The following is a 23,842-nucleotide window of genomic DNA, read 5'->3' as shown; positions in this document are numbered from 1 at the left end:
TGCGAACAGGTGACTCAACGGAAAAGACCCTGATCCTGGGAAAGACTGAAGACAGAGGAGAAAGGGGCGACAGAAGATGTGATGGTTGGATGGCATCACAGATTCACTGGACATGAACTTGGGCAAACTCCAAGAGATGGTGAGGGACAGGGAAGCCTGGCGTGCTGCAGTCCATGGGGTCCCAAAGAGTTGGACCCGACGTGGCGACTGAACAACAAAAACAACTAGAATACTCCAAGAATAAAAATGAGAAAGGCAACACAATTCAGAGAAGGAGACAGAGTTGGATTTGAGCTGTATAACTCTTGCACTTCTGGCTGCACTGCCTCCTACAAGCTATTTAACTGCCAAGCTTTAGTCTCATGTGTAAAATGGGGAAACCTAAGAATAAAAGATGTATGTAAAATGTTTATACGATACTAAGCAATGAGAAAATACTTAATAAATTATGTTCCTATCCTTACTGCCTGGCATGGGTTATGTCTTTAGCCCTCTCAGCATTAATCTCACATCACGTTCGAGTACTTCTCTTGAACCATCCTAATTGCCGTGCTGACCCCTAATTCTAAATGAAGGGTACTGATGAGAGAAATGGGAACCCCAACAGACAAAGCACTCTATTAAATATGCCCTTCATCTCCGGTGAATCTGAGAGGCCATCCAGGCTCCCCCAGAGACCCACCCTGACTTCTCCAAATATTGTTCAGCGCACTATCTGCAGCGCCTTACTGAGCGCTCCTCTCCTCCTCTCCCCCCACCCACAGCGGCCCTCCAGCTCCCATCCACCATCTGCATGCACCACCCTCAGCCCAGTGCTCACTCCTCTGGCTCAAGATAATGCCCTCCGCCCTGCTGATTACTGCTGATAGGCTAATCCACACAGTCAGCAGTAAGTCACACACTGGTATTTCCCCCTTTATTCCGTGCCTGCCTTTTTCCCTTGGCTTCTTTATGCTGGCCTGCCACACGGCAGATGTCCTCTGGAGTACTCCTCCTCCACACCACCACGGCTCCTGACAGCATCTGGCACAGTACTGGACACCCAGTAAATACCAAAGAGACACCTGCCTGACATGGCCATTAGAGACAGAAATGAATGAGCTTCCCCATACCATCTGATGGCCAAGGGGCCACAGCGTGTAAGAACAAAAACCAATCTTCCCCAAAATATCTGAAAGTCCCAGAAGGCTTACCTAGTAGCTCATTATGAAATCCAGCCTGGTTCAACTTGCTCAGTTGGCCGGGCCGGAGAGGCAATAGAGACCAGAGAAGCAGGGAGTCAGCATCAGCTAACTAAACAAGAACCTCAAAGCCAAGGGGAGGGCAGAGGCGGCCCTGCACCACACGGGGCAGCGCCCGCACGCCGACTGGTACCTTCGGGAAGAGGAACACTCACACGTGTTATTTCAGTTCTCCCTTGGTGTTTAACACAGGTCTGTGGTTTCCTGCAAAAATGGTTTCTGCTCTTTGCAGAGACCTGCAGGAGAGCGCTCCAAAGGGCTATTCCACAGGTGAGAACTCAGCCACCAGCTGTATCCTGTTACCCAAAGGAAACGGAACCGTGAGCTGCCAGGACGTCCAGACAGAGGAGAGCAAGACCGTAAATTCAGGCAGTGCTGACAATCCTATCACTATGGTAATAAGAATAAACTTTAAATTTAGAAAACTTCGCACACACACACAGCTGGCTTTTATGTAAATTAACCTCAGCAGGGGTTAAAAGAGACATCCTGTAAAGAGACTGCCAAGTTCAAGCCTTTCTACTTCCTTCATCCTCCCCAACCTGTATCATCCAAAAAGCAAGCAATCCAATGGGCCGAACCACTTACAAACTACTTGGAAAGACTAAATCTAGGCAAGTGGGCGCGCACACAAATGCAGACATTACTGAGCTGTAACAACCTCAACCTGGATAAATAAAATCCCAAGGTCTGGAGTTGCTAGTTGGTTAGAAATCATTCCACAGTGACCCGAAGCCCACCTTCTTGGTCACGCTGCATGACAAAAGCACTATTGCATCATTCCCAGAAGGGGCAGGCAGAAGAGTGTATCAGAAGCAGATGCTAAGGATGTCAATGTTAGGTTTTAAATTGTTAAAATGGTTCTCATATGTTGAGGATAAATAACTGCCTTCAATATTATGATTCTCCAGTAGTAGGTCTTCAAATAATGGTATTGGAGAATAATGGTATTTGAAAACACAAGGGTTTTTTTTTTTTTTAACCATCTCAAAATGGGAGGGAAGGTTTTTGAACAATAAAGACTTCAAGTAAAAGAAATTTGTGTGTTACATAATTAAATGAAAATTTTACAGAGTCAAAGAAACTCCAATACTTAGCAGCAGCCCACTAGTAGGTTTAAAAAAAAAAAAAATCACTCTATTAACTTACATGAAGACTTTCATTTTTAAAGGAGAATTTCTATTCATAAAATATCCCTTGGGGAGTCATTTTTTTTCATATCATACAGTGAGCAGAGAGTAATTTTTTTAAATTACTGATAAACTTAATTTAGGTGGAGACAACTAGGGCCAGTCAATTAAAAGCACATGAAAATTATCACCCCTGCGTCTAACAATCTGGAAGCCATATGGAACCGCAATATGCTGTAGAACCTGTGATAACTTGATCAGCAGTTTCAACAGAGAATTCAGCTACTTGAAGACCAACACGTACCCGTGTTCTGACATGACAATCCCGGCCCTGTCACTCTATGGCAAGGTCTCAGTGATCTGTCCCCAAGTCACGCTCAAGGCGAGTGTAACACTGCAGCCGCGGGGGCCACAGTAGAGGAGGAAGTGCCGATGCATTTTGAAAATGGTGCTTTAAAAGAGTTGTGTCTAATTCTGTTCGGATGTTAAATAAAGCCAACTCACTTCCAATTCGGACACACAGCTTCACAAAACAAACACAGGTGTTTGACAACACAAAGGTAAAGAATCGGTAAGAGGCAATCTCAGCTGAACTGAAAATCAACGACAACATGCTCTGCAAATTCTCACTTGATCAGTTCACTGAAAACAGTTTTAAAGCTGATGATTCAAAAGGCAGCTCTTCATCAAATTATTAAAAGGTTAACACTTGTTCTGAAATTAGAAATAATAGAACTAAGAGGAACTTCCGAGATTATTCCCTGAATCTCGAGTTTTCTGAATTCCTCTTACAAGGAAACTCTTACAGGACCACATATATTAATAACTTACACAATAGGAAATGGAAAATTAATTTCCTCACTTCGACTAAAAAAGAAAATTGCTGCTTTAAAACATTTAGCATTTCTAGCTATGTGTGGAGGCAAGTGGCGCTTAACAGAAATGCATAACAATGAATTGCTGCTTCTAGCTAATGTACAAAAAGACAGTACTGCTATGCACTGTGAAACGTCAAATACTTAAAACAGCCAGAGAAAGTCAAGCTTTACTACACAGTACCCTTTCCTTTACATTTCAGAATACAATATGTGTGTGTGTGTGTGTGTGTGTGTGTGTGTCTGTGTGTCTGTGTGTGTGTGACACAGTCAGCATTATCACAGAATGGCCCAAGTGCTAATAATCTGATCATCATCGATGCTTCACTTGGCTGCTTTTCCTGAAAACCTTTACAACCAAAAGGTAAACTAATGTAGAGGAAAAGAGTGAAGACCGCCTGGCGTACTGTCCCCAAAGTAAAACTGCGGCTTTGCAGGTTTTGTCCTGCACAGGAGTCTCCCAGGGCCCAGCCTGTCCAGGAGCCACCCTGAAGCGGAAGGGATGACGCAGACAGACGTAAAGGGCGCCAGACAGAAGGGGTGGGCAAGGCTCCGAGAGGCAACAGTTCAGTCCAACAGGCATGTGAGCGTGCACTCCTGACAAGGGGCTGCGAACAGAACAAACCACACATAGTCCAAATAAACCCGCCTGAGGGCTCTGAGATCTCTGACTTTCTGACTCTCCGCATAAATTAAACAGGCCCCGGGGCCACACCCCACCGCAGCAACAGTGGGCTCGATGCTGGATCAGTCGTGGTGAGCCGATGGCCAAGGACTCTGACTGCTCCGGAAGACTCAGCGGCCACACTGCTGCAAAGACCCCGGGGGGCAGAGAAGAGGCGACACCTTAAACACCCCCGCCCCCTGAGGAATGCAAGGGCTGATCTGACCAGAGTCAGAGGCCCCCCCCCGGGGGGGCAGGGGGCGCTGAAGTCAGGCAGGCGTGGGCAGCGCTTGGGTACGGCAGTGACAGAGCAGGTGCTCTCTCCACTCTGTCCTTCACGGGCACAAAGCCAGCCCGCACCCGGCTCCAGACAACCACGAGAGCTGTGCAAGGTGAAGCCGCTGCAAAGCAGGCCCTGAGCCCACACTTGCAGCAACAGGAATCTCTGCGACACGGAGGCCGCTCCACTAACCACCTGTTTGGCAGCTTAGAGTTAAAACCTCCGTTGTTGCTGCCTCTCCCTCTAAGTGACTTGAATAAAACGAAAAGGGTGATTTCAACCAGCAAACTTGGGCCCAGGAACAGCTGACTCTGTGGCAGAGCAGGAAGTAAGATGGTGAAAACCGCAAGCCAGCAGTCTCAGCCCCTGCCCCTTGAAGTAGAAGCTCATAGGTCAATTTTTTTTTTCAGAGTTTTAAAAATGTATTCCTGGTTCCTCTTTCTTTCCCTCTGTTCCCCTGCCCAAGTGCTGGTACAATCACACTGAAGATGGCATTTCTAAAATAATCTTCAGAGGCTTTTAAACAGAACCCAATGGCCTCAGCACCTACTACAGGCTCAGCATGGGTGAAGGCTGAAGGCCAGCTCTGGGCTCTGACCCTCATCCCCCTCGTCCGGTGCGTCACCCTCCAGTTTGACACACGACATATCTATGGACAGACCTAGTCATTTTCTAGCTCGTGTGTTTCTACAGAAATAGAAACACTAAATGTTCAGAGAAGAGAGTAAAGGGATTATCAACTAGCTCCAATTATACCAACTGACCTCATCCTCTTGCTACAAGCTGCTTCCTGGCATCTGAAATCCACTTTTGAAATTCAACCAAGGGCATTTTAAAAGAAAAATACTCCTTCCTCGCCCATTCTCTCTCTAGGAAGTATATGCTGGAAATAAGATCGGTGGTAAGAAGCACACACTGGCCTGCAGAATTCATACTCATCAGAAAGCACCCAGTGTGTCTACCTCACCGACAGGTACCGCACACGGCTCTCCCACTTCATTCCTCAGTGGGTGTTCTTGTCGGTTCATCCAGAAGGCAAACCCCGTAAATTCCACGTTCCTGACACCCTACATCGTAACAACTAACCAGAGCTAACTACCATCACCATCATCTTTACTGGCACTTAAAAAAGAGTTTTCCAACTCTGCTTCAAGCACCTACAAATCCTCACATTAATCCATTTCACAAGTAAAGAGATCCATGTCTCTTTAACACTTCATAATTTCACGATTAGAAATACTGGGTACCTTAGGTCTACAAGCAGGGAGGCAGAAAGGTGATTTTGTGAGCTGGGAACTAAACCCCATGAGGATGAGAAGAATTTAAATGGAAAATGCTTGGTGGTAGAAGCAGTGCCTCACCAATAAAAGACTGATGGGAGAGGAAGAAGGCAAAGACATACTTGTTCAGCACTTCTCTGTAGACTAATTCATCTGTTTCATCTCCCCCAAAACTCAACCATTTCCAACCACTTTATAGACATGCCTTATTCTGTTCTCCCACAGTAGTAGGTAATGGCCTACAGGAAAAGTCAGCTTCGCAATTACCCAACAAGTAACGCAACTCAACAGACCAACATGTTTCTACCCACCTCCAAATGGAAATGTTTACAAGCTTGAGAATCGACCGGGAATAGACAAACTCCCTTTTACACAAACACAGGCTAACATCCGCCAGCTAAAATCTGCTGGCCCCCAGTATTCAGCTGCTGTTACGTAAGCAACAGGAACTCCTGAGAATGTTTTCCCTGAAATGCGAAAAAACTCTGATAAAGCAAATAATGAAGCTTCAAAACCAACGCCCAGGCTTCAAGAGAATCAACAGGGAGTCTTTCCCATTCAAAACTGCAGTCAGAGCGAAGAGCCATTTCTGCTGCTACGATATTAAATTTTACAAACCACAAGTACGAGTGAGAACCATCCCATCCTATCCCACGCACACCTGGCACATACACTGGCTTTGCATACAGCTGATCAGCAGTCTTAACGTCTGCTACTCAAGTGAACAGAAAATTAAAACACAAAGCACTTAAAAGCAAAACGGACAGACCAGAGACATGCTCTGCGCCCTTCCATTACAGACCTTGATGGCTATCCCAGGTCAGAGCAAGGAGCAAGTCAAGAATGCAGCCACCCACAGAATACCTCCCCACCCAGTCCAAGAGAAAAAGAATACCAAAGGGCTGGGGAATCTAAAAGCTCAGTTACGGAATCTCCAAGGAGACACTCCTTATGGGCTAACAGTCTGAGGCCTGGAGCTTTAACAAACACAACGAAACACCCCACTCAGGGCCAGCATCAGCCACACTTATGAAGACAAGCTCTGCCCTTCAAGGAGTCAGGTCAAAACAGACAGGAAGCAAGGAAAACATTTTTTAAATCTTGCAGAGCAAATCAACCTATTTATTTCACTTTCAAAAATCTGAAGTCTTGAGGTAGGCTTCCAGTCCCTCATTAGAAGACATATACTATGGAAAGTTAAGTGCAGATGACCAAAAAAGAGTGTCACTATTTAAAAAGTCAACAAAAAAATGAAAGCAGATTACCCTGTATCAGATCACTGTGCCTGCCTGTGTACATGCTCGGCAGCTTCAGGGTCCGGCTCTGAAACCTCACCTTACAAGCCCCGAACCTAAGCTACCAAAGTCCTTTCTACACCACCTCCCTCCTCAAAAACCTCCCCTTGCTCACTTCCTCTCACAGAAGTGGAAGAGAACCTGTCAGTAGCTCACAGAGTCTGACTCTTTGCGACTCCATGAACTGTAGCCCTCCAGGCTCCTCTGTCCGTGGAATCCTCCAAGCAAAAAGGGTGGAGCAGGTCGCCATCTCCTCCTCCAGGGGATCTTCCTGACCCAGGGATCGGACCCACGTCTCTGCATCTCCTGCAGTGCAGCCGGATTCATTACTGCTAAGGCATCAGGGCAGATGTGCTCCTGGATAAGCACTTGTAACTGACTAAAATACAAAAAGCTACCATTTCAAGGCACGGGAAGGAGATAAAAGCAGACAGAAAGCTGAAGAAAGAGAAAAGCACTGAGTCAAAGATTCACTTTTACTTTGCTTTTCAACTATGGTTCCTTCCCAGATCCCTTAAGACAGTAGACAGAACTAAAGCAGAAAGCTGCATTCTTAAAATCTGCATATAAGCTTTCCCTAAATCCTTGGCAGACCCCTGAATTGTACATATACTGAGTCTCAAGATTTCCAGCAAAAAGCAAATCTGTGAGGCTGAAAGAACTGAGCAGATATCAAATTAAACTAGGAGTTTAAGTCCAATTCAATTAGCTGCCTGCCAGAACAAGTTAACACTTTTAAGAAGAAGATAAAAAACAGAGCAGTCTCTAAATGTATCACCCAGAATGTGTAACATACAATAAAAAATTACCAGATATGTGCAATCACACATCACATTTAACATCTTGCTGGATACCTCATTAATAAATGAATTAGATAAAATCTTCAACACATATTCATTTTATATTTGACTAAGATTCTTAGCTTTACCTCTGAGAAGCCAAAGACAATATCCATAAATCATGTATCTGACAAAGTACTCACATCCAGGATTTCTAAGGAACTCTTCCAACTCAATGTTAAGAGTCCAATAAAAATGGCTATTTTTCACTAAAGAAGATGTATGAATGGCTAGGAGGCACATGAAAATATGCTCAATATCATCAGGGAACAGGAAAATTAAAACTACTGTGAGCAGCATATCTACCAGAATCACCCCATTTCTATTACAGAACCTGAATTCTGAGCTAAGATGTATCACAAAGAAAACTGGCCCAGAGAGCATCAGTGACACCAAAAAGATCAGCAAAAAAAAAAAAAAAAAAAAAAGACATCAATATCAAAAAATGGAGGGGTGTGTGGGGATTTTCTAACTTCCTTTACTTACATTACCCTGATACTAATACCAGACAAAGCCACTATAAGAAAAAACATACAAGCCAAACCTCTCATCAACACGGGCACAAAACCCCTTAAGAAAATGTTACTAATTCAAACCCAGAAACACGAGAAGCGATAATACACCATGACCCAACTGGGTTTATCCTGGGATACAATGTTGGTTTAGCTTTTGCAAATTCACCACATCGATAAAATAAAATAGAAAAATGACGTTACCTCATTAGCAAAAATCCATGCTACAACAGACAACTGGAAGTTGAAAGTTCAAACATCTATAATTGTACCAAAACCATGAAATACTAAGTATAAATTCAACAAAATGTTGTCATTTAAAATATGCTTTTAAAAAATACATAAGATATTTTAAAACATAAAAAAATCAACATACACACATCATAGTTCAACTCTCCCCAAATTGAGCTACAGATTTAATGCATTTCCAATAAAACAATAAAAAGCAGTATTCATTACAGAAATCAACAAGATGATTTGAAAATGCACCTGAAAATGCAAATGATCTATAATATCCATATGAATTTTGAAATGAACAAAGTTGGAGGGTTTACACTACCGTCAAGACTTGACCACAAAGCTATCAAGCTATCTTAACTAACACAGGGTAGTACTGGTCTAAGGAGAGAGATAAAGACCAATGGAACAGGATACCCCAGAAAAAGACCCACACATAAATGGGTCAAGGTAATCTGGGAAGGAAAAAATGGGTTTTTTCCAACAAATGGTGCTGAAACAAGTGGGCATCCAAAAGCAAACAATGAATGTCAACACTTAACCTCACATCAGCTGTAGACGTTAACTCCAACAGACCACAAACCTAATCTAAAAAAGAGAATTTCTCACAGGAAACACATGAGAAAATGCTTGTGACCTTCAGTTTGGCAAAGATTTCTTATACAGAACACAAAACATATTAACTAGAGAGGAAAAAATAAAACCACACACACAGTAACTGCTAACAAAATCAGTAACTTCTGTTCTTTGGAAAACATCTGGCAAAGGACATGTATTCAGAATATATAGAGAACTCCTACAACTCAGGAAGACAAATATCTCCAAAAAATTGATTAGGGCACACCGACTTCATTAGTTATAACATCAAAGGCAGAGAGGCGGGAGAGAAGTTATTTTGAACAGGGAAAAGCTACATTTAAAAATCTGTAAGCTAAGGTAGAAAAGCCTTATACAAACCACTTTATCTCTCTAGGCATCAGTTTATTCCCCTGTACATCAAACTATAATCCCCAGGCTAATATTCTGAGACTTTCTGTTTAGGATCGAAGGTGTCCTGGCCAAAGTTTACATGCATGGTTATTAAAACAGATCTGCTGTGTTATTTAATACATGCTGCTTAACAGTCACAGTGTCCTTGGGTTGAAAGCAAAGAGGTTCATAGTTAATATATCTGAATGGTAGCAGAGTACATCTACTTCTGTTTTATTGACTATGCCAAAGTCTTTGGCTGTATGGACCACAACAAACTCTGGAAGATTCTTCAAGAGATGGGAATACCAGGCCACCTTAACCTGCTGAGAAACCTGTATGCAGGTTAAGAAGCAACAGCTGGAACCAGATATGGAACAGTGAACTGGTTCCAAATTGGGGAAGGAGTACAACAAGGCTGTATATTGTTACCCCGCTCATTTAACTTATGTACCAAGTACATCATGCAGAACACTGGGCTGGATGAAGCACAAACGGGAATCAAGGGAAAAGTATCAATAACCTCAGATATGCAGATGACACCATCCTTATGGAAGAAGCTAAGAACTCAACAGCCTTTTGAGGAAGGTGAAAGAGGAGAGTGAAAAAGCTGTCTTAAAAACTCAACATCCAAAAAACGAAGATCATGGCACCCGGTCCCATCACTTCATGGCAAATAGATGGGGAAACAATGGAAACACTGACAGACTTTATATTTTCTCAGGCTCCAAAATCACTGCATATTCTTGAGCAATCCAACTGTACCTCTGAACATCAGTCAGCTCTCTGTAAGGATAGGTAAGAATGAGAAAAACTATCAGTTTTAGAGTCCTCCTGTAAAATTACTTACTTAAAACAGAATTACACAAAAATGTACAAAATTAGAGATGACCTAACAGCTATGATGAAACCAAGAAGCCTATTACCATATTATCTTATTTAAATCAAATAAATTAAATTAATTGAATTATCATATACAGATTATTTTAAGCTTCGATAGGTATTATCCCTATTCTACAAGAAAATGGACGTCAGGGTTCAAGGAACTTATCTAAAGACATCCTGCCCAAAACTGGTAGACTCTGGGGTCAGTCTGACTCCAAAACTCCTTTTTAATCCTTAGACCACACTATCTCCCCAAAATTTCTAACGCCTATATAGGACACATACTGGTGCACTCACATGGATGGACACGGGAACTAGAGGGACAGACAGGCCAAGGTTGGAAAATTTATGGCCAAGGAAGTCACTAGTCTGATAAAGCCTAGCAGAGGAACCCAGCCCTCATGCCAGACTTGACCCCTTCGGCTGCTGGTCACAGGGAGGTAAGCTGGCGGTGGCCAGCTTCGAGGGAGCGTGATTTCCAAAGGCAGGCAGAGCGGGGAGGAGTGGGGACAAGGGCTTCGGGCAGTATTTCCAACTTGTAACAATCAGCACGGTCTCACCAGTGCACACTAGCTGGATGCGAGCATGCTAGCAGGCTTTTTTCTTTTTTTTTTAAAGGTTAAGGTCAGAATTACAGGACTGTGGCTTCCACATTTCAATCAAGGCACATTAACACTGACTCACTACCAAATAACTCCAAGCCCTGCCATGAGCAACGGCATCTAGGAGAGGAAAGCCAAGGCCCTACAAAGGTCTCCCTGGTGGCTGGACTCTGCCAAAGCTGACTGGGGTCTGAACAGGACTCACTGCCTTTGACTCACCAGTCCAGCTCACGTGCATCAGGCTCTCTTCTCAGAAACAAGAAGGCAGCTGGAAAGGAAAGCCACGAAGAAAGGCAAAGTGCAGACACAAAAGGACCCAGTGTTCACTGCAGACCTCCCCGAGAAAGCAGCCCTCGCAGGTTTCAAAAACCACTCGATTCTCCCACTCTGTGCAATTCAGTTTTGGGTGCAACTTAGCCTCCTGATCTCCTGACAGTGTAGACCTGAAAGGCCCAGAAACAAACACCACAGGGAAGAAATCAGGCAGGTGCGGTTAAGACCCGACATTTGGGAGAAAGGAGGGCGAGACCGCCTCAACTCTTCCTGGGCTCTATGGAAACCATCCCTTTTCCCTTTCTTCTCATAAACAATGTCAAACAGTAATGATTTCTGGTTAATTCACTGAATACTGGTATCCATATTCCCTCAAATAATTCTTCATCCCATTCTCCTCTTCTCCTTCTGGAACTTCAGCTGCACGCACATTACAGACCCTTTAAAAACTGCCCCACAGGGCTCAGTGGTTCTGTTCATTTCTGTTTCAATCTTGTGTCTCTCTGTTCTTCAGATTCTTCTTGCTGATCTAAAAGTTCTGTGATTCTTCTGTCTACTCTCTCCTGTTAGACTTATCTTGTAAAGTTTTTATTTCAGACAGGTTTTCTTCATACGTTCTATTTTGGTTTTGAGATTTCATAGTTTTTCTTTACAAGTAGATCTCCCTGTACATGACTGAGTATAGTAATGATAGCTGCTTAAAAACCCTTCTCCCCTCAACCCAAGATTTGGGACATACTGGGATCAATCTCCATGGATTACATTTCTTTGGAGAATGGGTCACTTTCCTGTTTCTTCACATTTTGAGTAATTTTAGAACGTATCCTGGATACTACAGAGGCTTTGAATTACTTAATTCCTCTAAAGAATATTTTTGTTGCTTGTTTTACAGGCAGTTAACTGAACTCAGACGACAAACTTCTGTCTCCTGGGTGGCAACCCCCGTCTACAGTTGAAGCCTTAGCCGGGCTGCCCTGTTCACGCACGGACCAGGGGTCAGGCAGAGTCTGAACAGAATTTCTACAGAGAATTTGGGGCACCTCCTCTTGGGGCTCTCTCCTCTCCTGAATTGTTCCTTCCTGTTCAGTGGCTGTGATGGTCCTGAACTGTGCCTTCTGGTGACACAAGCCAAAAATATAAATACTGGGGCTTTCCTATGAACTTAAAACTGAGGAATCCACCCACGGACTGAAAGCTTCCACAAGTCAACTGCCCTACAGAATTCACTCTATTGGTTACTCTCTAGTCCCGTTACACTGTTTTTGTATTTTACCCAGAAATTACGGTTGATAAATGACAGGCTAAGTCAACCAGAAATTCATGCTAGGTTTACACAGAATGCAGTTTAACAAAAAGAGTGGGAAAATCAGTAATTTTGTTTCATTTATAGAAATTACTTAAGTAAAATTTTGGTTCAGATTTGTGAGAAAGAAGTACACACTACCTGTAAAGAAGGACTGATTAAATAAAATAAGACTATATCTGCACAAGCTTCTCTCCTAAGGGACAATGCTATGGTAAATTGTCACCTGCAAATGATGTAAGACAGACAGTACTGGAAGCAGGAAAAAAAAAGAAAAACAGGAAAGGAACCACCATAATTAAAGAAAACAGGAACAAAAGGACTTCACTAGTGATTCAGTGGTTAAGAATCTGTGCTCCCACTGCTGGGGCACAGGTTTGATCCCTGGTCCAGGAACTAAGATCCCACCAGCCACACTGTGCACTCACCTGCCCCTGGCCAAATATTTAGAAAAAAAAAGAGAGAGAGAGCGTGAGAGGAGAAAACAGGAGCAGTAGAAAAGTAAGTTAACAGGGAAAAGGAGACAGAAAAACTATTTAAAACGAGCAAACATTAACTCAAAAAGGAGCTTGGGGAATTTATGTGGCAAAAATCCTAGAAGATATAAGGATATAAGTACTGCTCCCCTGGTAGCTCAGATGGTAAAGAATCGGTAATCTGTCTGCAATGCAGGACACCCGGGTTCAACCCCTGGCTGGGAAGATCCCCTGGAGAAGGGAATGGCTACGCACTCCAGTGTTCTTGCCTGCAGAATCCACGGAGAGAGGAGCCTGGCAGACTACAGACCATGGGGTCGCAGAGAGTCGGACCTGACAGAGCAACACTTTCACTATACTAGCTAGTTTGTATGCTCAGACTTTTGGGTGTTAACAATGTGTTAGCACTCCTACTACATGCTGAGGACAGAGGTGAAAATCCATATAGTCCTGCTCTCACAGAGCTTAAAATCTAGTGAAAAAGTCATGAAAGCAGACATATAATAAGATACAATGGATGACAGTTCTCAAGTTTCCGTGAGAAAACTACCACAAACCTAGTGCTGTAAAACAACAACAACAAATCTTACTTTACAGCTCTGTAGGTTAGAAATCTAGTAACCTGACTCTCACTGGGCTGCAAACCAAAGTGTCGGGAGGACAGGACTGCATTCTCTTCTGGAGGGTCTCAGGGAATATCTGGTCCCGTCATTTCTTGCAGCTTCTAGAGGGTGCCTGTATCCCTTGGCTGCAGCCCTTTCCCTCCACCTTCAAAGTCAACAAAATCGAACTTCTCTGACACTTTTTCAATCCCCCTCTTGCCACAGCCGCCCTGGAGGAGGAAATGGCAACCCACTCCAGTTTTCTTGCCTGGAGAATCCCATGGACAGAGGGGCCTGGAGGGCTGCAGTCCACGGGGTCGAAGAGTCGGACACGAGTGAGTGACGAACACACACACACCACAGTCAGGAAACGTTCTCTGCTTCTAAGGACCCCTGTGGACAGACCGGCCCACCTGCATAATTCAAAGTACTCTCCCCACTTCAAGGTCCTTGATCACGTCTGCAGTGTTCTTTCTGCCACGTAAGGTAACTTATTCACACACAGAAAAGATGTGCACATCTCTGGGAGCCATCAGTCTGCCTACCACAGGCAGTATCATCTAAGGTTCAATAGACATGAAGCAGGAGAGGTACTTCTGGCCAGCATGGGCTGCCACGGTGCATGAACAGTGACACGAGTGAACTCAGCTCTATCCTGTAAGAAACTCATCAAGCTGAGGTAACATTACGTCAGGGGCTTAACCTGGTGGCTCAGTGGTAAAGAATTCGCCTGCCAATGCAGGAGACGTGGGTTCAATCCCTAGGTTGGGAAGATCCCCTGAAGAAGGGCATGGCAACCCACTTCAGTATTCTTGCCTGGAGAATCCCATGGACAGAGGAGCCCGGTCGGCTACAGTCCATGGGGTCGCAAAAGAGTCGGGCACAACTTAGCAACTAAACAACCAGAGCAAGCTATGTGAGGAGCTGTGTAGTCTCCAGCAGACCAACAGCATGTGCAAATGGGTATGCATATTAAAAGTTCATACAACATTCACACAACTGCACAACTATGAGAACTCCGGTAGCAAAAGCGCTGTGATTATCTGAGAGCGCGTTGACTGAGTACGTGCCGCGGTATGTTTGTGTGTGAGAGACAGACAGACAGAAGATAAGACCAGAAAGATATGAAGAAACAATTCCAGACTATTACGAAATTTAGTCTTTACTCTCGAGGCAATGAGAAACCTATAAAAGTCTGTAAGCATTAAAAGTGCATGATAAGCACGCCAAAGTGTAATTTCTGGCCATTATGTGAAAATAGACTCAAAGAGTTAACAGTCTATAAGTAGGAAGTTGAAAGACTACTGCAACTGTCCTGGCAAAAACTAGTGAGTTTAAATATAACAATAAGGATGGCAAGGAGAAAACAGATTTTATGAAAGGCAGCCTAGCTAGAATTTAGTGATCAGATATCCTTAGGAGTGAAGACTAATCAGGAGTCTAGGAAGATTTTTACTTTGACGACTGGGATGATGGTACTTTTAGGAAAAAAACCCGATGAGCAGGTGGTAACCTGGGGGTGACACATGAGTTAACTAGATATGCTGGCTTTGCAGTACCCTTGACATAGACAAGTCATAGCTCGTGACAATGAAGTTCACGAGAATCACATGCATGTGTGCTCTGTCACTTCAGTCAAGTCCAACTCTTTATGACAAAAGAAATCTAGAAATAACCTATTTAACATCAGGAAAATGATTAAGGTTATTTAAACCATATAAGGAATTCAATAATGAATAGTGTGTGAATTGCTTATAATGTAAAGTGATAAAAATCAGAATACCAAAAAAAAAAAATCGGAATACAGAAATGCAGCTTTCTCAGACATACAGTAAGGACAGAGGGAACAGACTCAAATGCTCAGTGATTATTCCTGGAAGGTGCAATTATGGGTAATTTTAATTTTCTTTTATTTTATAGTCTAACATTTCCATAATAAGTTCATACGTTCTGCTTATTCCAGAATTTCCATAATGAGCATCACCAAAAATAAAGGGAATCCTTACTTTTAAAGGATACTTAAAAGTTAGTATTTTCCTCCAAACTGCTTAAGGCAGATACCTCATCCATTAACGGGACCTACTTCTATTTGGCAAACATTCAAATCTCTTTTCTTGACCCTTTGGCTTAGAAACAAACATGGTGTTTGTAACAATTTAGCAACATAGATAAAAATCAAAGTCACCCTCCACCAGGGGCTGGGGTTCTGTATGTGAAGACAGATACAGTAAATGGAAGAGCCTACAATAAAGGCCAACAATTTGTTATCACCTGGCAGTGGACAAGGCCTGAGCCGTGACCAAGCGGGGGGTGACAGACAGACAGACAGACAGCTGCAACAACATCACAGTGCTGAGACAGGTGATCTCCAGCCACATCAACTACAGATCCAACTCCGCACACTCATTAGCACACTCATAGACTCAGCCCACTGCTTCCCAAAGAAAGGCAGATCCTCCCCTAAAACTCTCAACGGCTCCCTTTACCATTATTCTTCAAAAACGTCTTCAGAGGCCAAGAATGTGTTCTCTTCCATTTCACATCCTCCAAAGCAGCGTGCCACATCACAGTAGGCCCCCAACAGCAGTAAGAAAAATCACTTACTCTGGAGGTCAAACAGACCTAGGTTAGAGCTCCAGATATGACTCTTTACTATTTCAGGTGAGTCAGTTTCCTAAAGACTGACAGAAACACACAATTATCACACATTATTTCAATGAGGCCTGGGGCAACTCATTTAATCTCTCTAAGGTTCCAGTCCCCAATAAAAGGGTGGTATACATTTCTTACAAGGCTGTTGAGAGGACTGGGCCTCCCTGACAGCTCAACTGGTAAAGAATCCGCTGGCAATGCAGGAGACCCTGGTTCGATCCCTGGGTCGGGAAGACCCCCTGGAGAAGGGACAGCTCCCCACTCCAGTATTCTTGGCCTTCCCTGGTGGCTGAGCTGGTAAAGAATCCGCCTGCGATGCGGGAGACCTGGGTTTGACCCCTGGGTTGGGAAGCTCTCCTGAAAAAGGGAAAGGTCACCCACTCCGGTATTCAGGCCTAGAGAATTCCAATTCCCGGAGGATAAACAAGCACATTTATGTAGAATGCCTGGCACACAGTAGACAGTAAGTTGCAGTCACTGTAGTCTAAAGTATTGAGAGGACTGAGGAACATCTCCCCAGAGCCGTAACGTTCACGGAACTCTGAGGGAAAGTTCATGATTACAACAGGAGCTCACAGGCAGTGGTCTTCCATGAGCCACAGACTCAGTGTAGGGAAGAAAGCTGCCAACCTGAGCAGGAAGAAAACAGAAAGCGAGCGCAGAGTCTCCCACGGACTCTGAGGCGGCAGGGTCCTGATTATCTGGATTCTGATTGAGGAGGAGTGGTCAGGATTAGCTTTCATCTCTAACACCTTATTAATTGTCATCTCCAACCCAAAGCAGAAAGGCCTGTTTAACTAAAATGTTCAGTGTATATGGCCGAGTGACTGAACCATCAAACACTTCTGATTTTTGCTTACAACAAGAAGGGTGAACTTACAACTGTTTAGAGTAGAAAGGCAGAAGGTGTAAGATTCTTTACTCCAAAAACGACCGGAAGGTTGGGGAAATGGCTTGGGACTCCAAAAAGGCTCTTCGGACTTTCTATGTTTGAGACAAGACAAGGACGGAAGAGCTAAGACCCGCTGCTCAGGGCGGTAGTACACAAAAGAACTCCTTATCTACTTTACTTCCTCTTTTTCTCCCAATCAGAACGAACTGCACGCTTCATTATTTATAGCAAAGAAAAAAATTAACAGCCCAAGACAGGGAGACACTATAAGTGTCTGACTTAGAGCAGTTTGTCCCAGGCTAGAAAGAGAGACTTCCCAAGTCCTGAAAGACGATTTAAGAATAAAGGAGAGGCAATATTCTGTAATAATCCACACGAGAAAAGAATCTGAAGGAGATTCACTCTCTGAAGGAGAGTGAATATATGTAAACGTATCGTTGAGTTTCTATGTTGTACACCTGAAACAACACTGTTACTGACTATACTCCAGTAAAATTTTTTAAAAAATTAAAAAGAAAATAGATTAGAGATTAATTACAGAAAATGGCAGTTTGCAATACGAAAGCAGATTCCATAAACTGTAAACTATTGAATTTTATCTCAATATCAGACACAGATTGTTAAAGGGATGTTTTGTAAGCCTTGGGGAACAATAACCTAAAAACCCAGCAAATAGCCACAATTAAGACACACAAGACAGTTTGTGGCTTGGTTTCTGCTTTTTTAGCATCATTTTTTCATCCTAGGGATTGATAGTGGATCTGATTTTCAATAAAACACCTGCCCAAATCTCCCATGATAATGCTGTGAACAAAATGAAACCTGGCAGCCTCAGATATAAGCATAGGGTGACTAAAATTCTCCATCTCCCGGTACATGATTTTGTCTGTATTTCGGAAGCCACAAGGTATGCTTCTAGGCTACAACATGTTCCCGGAACTTGAGGAGACATTTTAGGAGAGGCAGAATGTGCCCCAAGTCCCACTGTTTCCATCCTAACCCTATAACAGTTTCAACAACAAAGCAAAAGGAATAACCAAATGAATGACTACAGGAACAAGGTTCTATTGTATATAGTTAACTGCAACTCTTTCCCTACCCCACCTCTGTCCAATTCTGGGGAACACTTTTACCAAGGGCGTGAAATAGCTAATGATGAAACGATCCAATATACAGACTACCTGAGATTCATTAAGAACACTGACATGCTGAAAGTTAAGACTGAAGATCCAAAAACCCTGAAAGACTAAAAGGGTGAACCAAAGAAATACATGAGAGACCAAATGTGCTGAGATGAAATTTAACATGGGTTTAAATGAATCCTGCGCTTCTACTTCAAAAACACCCAGAATCTACATCAAAACACCCAAAGAAACAGAGAGAAGAGAGAAGAAACCTACCTTGTCAACATACACAGAAGACCTGTGACTTAGGATAACCAACAATTTCTCCTTTGTCAATAGTGATCTGGCTCAATTTCTTGACAGCTGTTAGGAGTTCAAACAAGAAAAGTGAAATGAGCCTCAGAGAGCGTTAAGAGGGTTGAAATGAGGCTGGAAAGGAGTGTAGAGGCCAGACCATATAAGGCCTACTGTCAACTATTTTGGTCTCTATTTTAAAAGTAAGGGTCATGATTAGATTCTTATTTTAAAAGGCTCACTTGTTTATGTAATGGAAAGATGTGAAAGAAGGCAGGAAGTGGACACAGAGACTCCAGCTAGAACGCTGTGTAGTAATTCAGGTAAGCAGAACAGCCAGCACTAGGGGGAAGTGATGAAGATGGAACGAAGGGGGCAGATGACAGATATGGGGATACTAAACACAAGATCTGCTGATAAGTGTAATATAAACAGGGAGTAAGAAAAAGGGAGTATCGAGAATGGTTTCTAGATTTCTGTGTCACATGACACAGACTGGCAGTGATGCCAGTTACTGAGAGAGTAAGGAGAGAATCACAGACCAGGTGGGCTGGCGAGACTTTCGATTCTATGACAGTTACAGAGTGGATCCCCAGGTGCTAATTAACTGATTAATGGTGCACACTGCCAGCAGCCCTGTTTCACTGACTCCTCCGTTTGAGTCAATATTGAAAAATACCAGGTGAGCAACAGAATAGAAAACGTCTTCTTGAAAACTGAGCTAACATTGAGTAACTATCCCACATTTCAGGTACACCTCTCAAAAGCACATGCCAAAACACTAAGCCTGTTCCCCTCAAACACCAGAAAGCTGTAAATGTATGTCTTTCCCCAAACCTGTTTCTTTCCTGCACCAAACGATCAAGCTATGGTGACATTCTGTAATAAAACGATAAAACACTAGTCATTTTTACACCCGCTTCCTTATTTTCTACATTTCTTGCTAGGATACACTTGACTTTTGAGGCCTGTTTCCAGGAGTGACATTATCAGAGCTCGATGGAAATGCTGATAGTGAAGACCCCATCCGTTTTCTCTTATAGAGAAGGACAACGAGGCCCTAAAAGGTAACGTGTTCAACGGTAGAACTGGATGGACTCAAACCCTGACCACCCTCCCAATCTCCCACATTACCAAGGCCAGTCTGCCTGACACAAAATATTACTTTTACTTACCTGGCCTCCTCTGAAATTTCTAGTGATTACAGCAGCTGACTGGAGGATTAAAAGTGCAAAGTTCAATGAATTGCAGCTCATCTTTAAGCCCCTTTAAGGGGCTGACAGCAGCATCCACACAGAAAGAGTAGAATGAGGAGGAAGGACAAGAAGAAGCAACAGGCTCAAGATCTACTATTGCTGTGGCTACACTTCCTATCTCATCTACAACCAAAAGGGACACAGAACTGCTCCAACTTCACCCAAAACACAGCAAGGAAAAGAGGAAAAGAAATTCAAATCCATTCCTGCTCATTAGTTTTTGAAGTTACTGGCAAGGGAAAAAGATCTGGGGAGAGTAATTTTTAACTGCGAGTTATTGGACTCTGAATGTACCAGATGACCACTAGAATCATCTAGAACAGATATCAGAGTGTATGATGACAATAGCTAGTTAACTGTAACTTGAGCTTATGACATGTCAAGCTCTGGTATAAGGGCTTTAAGTAAGAAACCATTTAATCCTTGTGATAATCATTTTACCTCAGCTTTACAAAAGAGGTGGAAGACACTCCAAGGTCACACAACCAGTAAGTGGACAGCCCAGGCAGCCTGCCTTTAGAGTTTATGCTCTTATTCATCAGGCAGGACTGCCTCCACGGAGTACATTCTGAAACCCAAATATTTATGCTGTTATATAGTTATACAATGATTAACAATACAATGGATTTTAAATTAAATTCTCATCAGAGCCCAGTGCTTTAGGAAGGGTTGGGCAAAACGTGGAGGAAGAAAAGGCATGTTTACCTCGAAGAAAAGGCATGTTTACCTCACCAGATGACCTAGGCAACAACTCGCTACCTCCAGACAGCCCTTGCAGCCAACAAATACTCTTCCCGCGCCACTCCCTCAGTTTCAACCATCACTCATCCGCAGGGTGCTCTTGACACTGACTCCCTAGCTCTAACTTAGAAGCTCCACACCCTCCTACTTGCCAACTGCCTGCCAGACGTCCTATTCCCCATGAATGATCCCTACCAATCCATCCCCTATACTCTCATCCTCTGTCCTTGGCCCTCATTAACGGTCTCGCCTCAAGCTCTCCCACGCACTGACTTCCCGCTCCTTCAAACCCTACCTTCCATCTGTCGCTGGTGTTCAGCCTCTAAGTCGTGTCCGACTTCGCAACCCCATGGACTGCAGCACACCAGGCTTCCCTGTCCTCCACCATCTCCCTGAGTTTGCTCAAACTCATGTCCACTAAGTTGGTGATGCCATCTCACCATCGTCTCATCGTCTGCTGCCCTCTTCTTTTGCCTTCACGCTCTGCCATCCTCAGGGTCTTTTCCAATGAGCTGGCTCTTTGCATCAGGTGGCCAAAGTACTGGAGCTTACAATGTCTCTGTATCTGTTCCTCCTACCCACATCCTAACCCTCTCTCTCTGACCATATAGCTTCCCTACTGTTCTCCCTGCCACTAAGCATAATCACCAGTTATCACAAGGTTCAACTTCCCCACAATTTGATTACGATTTGTGTGGCAATTCTCTGATGAAACCCTCCCAAGGATTCCTTGCTTTCTTCACAGTAAGGTTAAATTCACAAGCCCCAAACCGTATCAAGATCTTTAGATCCTACTGTCATTCCAACTATAGCAATACCCGGCTGCGCACTGATCATGGTATTTCTATAACTAAGCCAAATACATAGAGAGAAAAACATCAGGTAGTGGTGCCATTTACAATAAGACAAATATAAATACTCTTTGGCTCTGGCCCGTTATTACCTTTATTAATTTAATTATAAACTGGCTTTTTTTTTCACAGTTACTATCTTTCATCCCAAGTCAGTCTAAGGTAAATTACAGTGCTGCGGGAGCCCAAAGGAAGATGTAATTAAATGAATTTATACAGACTGTACTTCTATATAAACTATCTTCATAATATGACAAGCAGACAGGAAAACAGAATTTAATGACATTTCAGAATACAGACTACCTTCAATAACAAATTTCCTGCATCAACAATCACTAAAAATTCTAAGATACATTAGTTTACATGTCTGTTCCAAAAAGAGAACATATCAATCAAGTTTTCTCTAAGCTGACTCTCAGGAGTATCATTATAACCTGTAACTTCCACTGTGAGTTCTAGAAATGTTGGTTTAGAGACGGTGAAGTGCCAAGCTGTTATCACTTTCTTCGGTGTTTGAGGGACTTCAAAAACAAGGCCCACGAACTATGCTGAGTATTCATGAAGACTATCCCACATCTTTAAAACAATGTAAATAACCTCAAAGAGGCTCATACCAGAGAACTGTCTTGATCAGATGATAATTTCCCAGTACTTATCAGAGATCAGAAGATAAGGGATTTGGGGTTGAGAAAGCATGAGGAGGGTGAGGGAAAAGTAGGGAAGAGTTCAGGTCTCAAATCCTGCAAGAGAAGGCAAGATGTGAGACGGGAACACAGTGTGAACGATGCCATGCAAACGCTCTCTGCCTTCCACCCCTGATGACTGTGCCACATGAAGACTTAACTAGGGCTTCCCTGGTGGCCCGCTGGATAAGAACATGCCTACCAATGCAGGGACACAGATTCGATCCCTGGTCCCAAAGGATCCACATGCCACGGAGCAACTGAGACCGTGTGCCGCAAGTACTGAAACCCGGGCGCCCTAAAGCCCCGCTCTGCAGCTTGAGAATAGCCCCCACTGGCCACAACCAGAGAAAGCCTGTGCGCAGCAACAAAAACCTAGCACAGCCAAAATAAATTAACCAAAAATGAATGAATATAGCAGTGTGTGCATGTCAAAACAACAATAATAAAAAAGATGTTAATTTTTTTTTAAAAAAAGGAACAGTTAACTATTCTGTGGTAACACAGTTCTCCAGGGCACAGCGGCTGGGAGAGAACGTGGCTGGCAAGGAAGAGGTTCAAAAATGGAAAGCAGAAGCCCGCCCAGAACAAAATCAGATCACCAGGAAGTGCTGCAGGATTTCCTGTTAAACTCGCTAAATTGTAACTAAATTGTAATACCTTTCCCACAAAGCCTACACTGGCTGGTGTCTTCTGAAAAAGGTAGAACCAGATTCCGCGTTTCCCCTCCAACATCCTAGACAGACACTGTTGAGCTTGGTGGTAATTTCAGTCAACCACTGACAGCTTCCCACCACCCCCCAGTTCTTCTGAACATGTGAACAGCAAAAACAACAATCAGTGCAAAATAAAGGTTTCACTCTCAACAACTTCCTATTCCCATGTGGATGCCTCCTGCAACCAAGTCAGAGGTTCATTGGCACTAGAATAAGAGCCCTGCTTATTTCCTTTAGAATTTCTCTTCCGCGTCTCCAGAACCACTTTATCATTTTTCACTCTGATTCACTGGGCCAAATATGTTAAGAGTGGCTGGAGCTCACGGTCTTCTGTCTTGCTTTCTGTCTTGTTTTAATGAGTCTGATACACCAAGAGGAGCAGGAAGATGCACCAGTCTTAGTTCTGTATGTTCAGCTCAAACATGACATTTGTCAGGAATAAATGTAATTCCTAAGACAAGTAGATGGTTCAAGCAGAAAGGCTTAAAATCACTAACAGTTTAGTGATTAACAGAGTGGGTTAATATGAAGACTCTGCTTTTAACTATCCAGAGTCCAAACAAGCCACCTCCCCCCACCCACCCCCCAACCCTTAGCACTAATTATACCCCCAGGTCTTGGCCTGAATCATGAGAAGAAAAAAAATATGTATTTATCTGCTGGCAAATGTCAATGAGGGGGAAAAATCTGGATTCCTGTACAAACTTATCAACCACCTTTCTGTTTCCAGACAGGATACTATGGCAACAGCATAAGCAAAAGATTAGAGTAAGCTATGCTATCTGATAAAATGAGGGCGTCAATGGGAAGTTCTGGCTGTCAAGAAGGCCTTGACAGTCGTAAATACCTCCTAAACAAGAAGGAAGAAACACCAGACTCCAAGATTACAAATACCCGACACAGAGTGCACTGCAATTGACACTTTTTACCCATTAACTCCAGTGCAAATAGTATTATGATCTGAGATTTAAGGATACTGTGGAGAAAACAGGGGCTTCCCAGGTGACTCACTGGTAAAGAATCCGCCTGCCAAGGCCGGAGACACAGGAGATGCAGGTTCAAACCCAGGGTCAGGAAGATCCGCTGGAGGAGCAAATGGCAACCCACTCCGGTATTCTTGCCTGGGAAATCCCATGGACAGAGGAGCCTGGTGGGCTACAGTCCACGGGG

The 23,842-nt window shown here is 43.4% G+C and overlaps 1 protein-coding gene across 7 annotated transcripts in view; it reads right to left on the bottom strand.

Moving 5' to 3' along the window:
- The window catches only part of AKAP13 (A-kinase anchoring protein 13), a 314,021-nt gene that overhangs the window by 239,361 nt on the left and 50,818 nt on the right, over positions 1-23,842 (bottom strand). Inside the window, exon 1 of one of the 7 annotated variants that reach the window (XM_070478205.1) lies at positions 1,194-1,255. The exons of the other annotated variants lie outside the window; for them this stretch is intronic. The gene's annotated coding sequence lies outside the window, so the exon portion shown is untranslated. Of the gene's footprint in view, positions 1-1,193; positions 1,256-23,842 lie in introns of those variants that run through there. 7 annotated transcript variants of the gene reach the window in all.

This window comes from Odocoileus virginianus, chromosome 16 (assembly GCF_023699985.2).
Source record: "Odocoileus virginianus isolate 20LAN1187 ecotype Illinois chromosome 16, Ovbor_1.2, whole genome shotgun sequence".
Lineage (NCBI taxonomy): Eukaryota > Metazoa > Chordata > Mammalia > Artiodactyla > Cervidae > Odocoileus > Odocoileus virginianus.
Note: the sequence above shows the minus strand (reverse complement) of the source record. Positions and strands in the feature narration are given on the sequence as shown.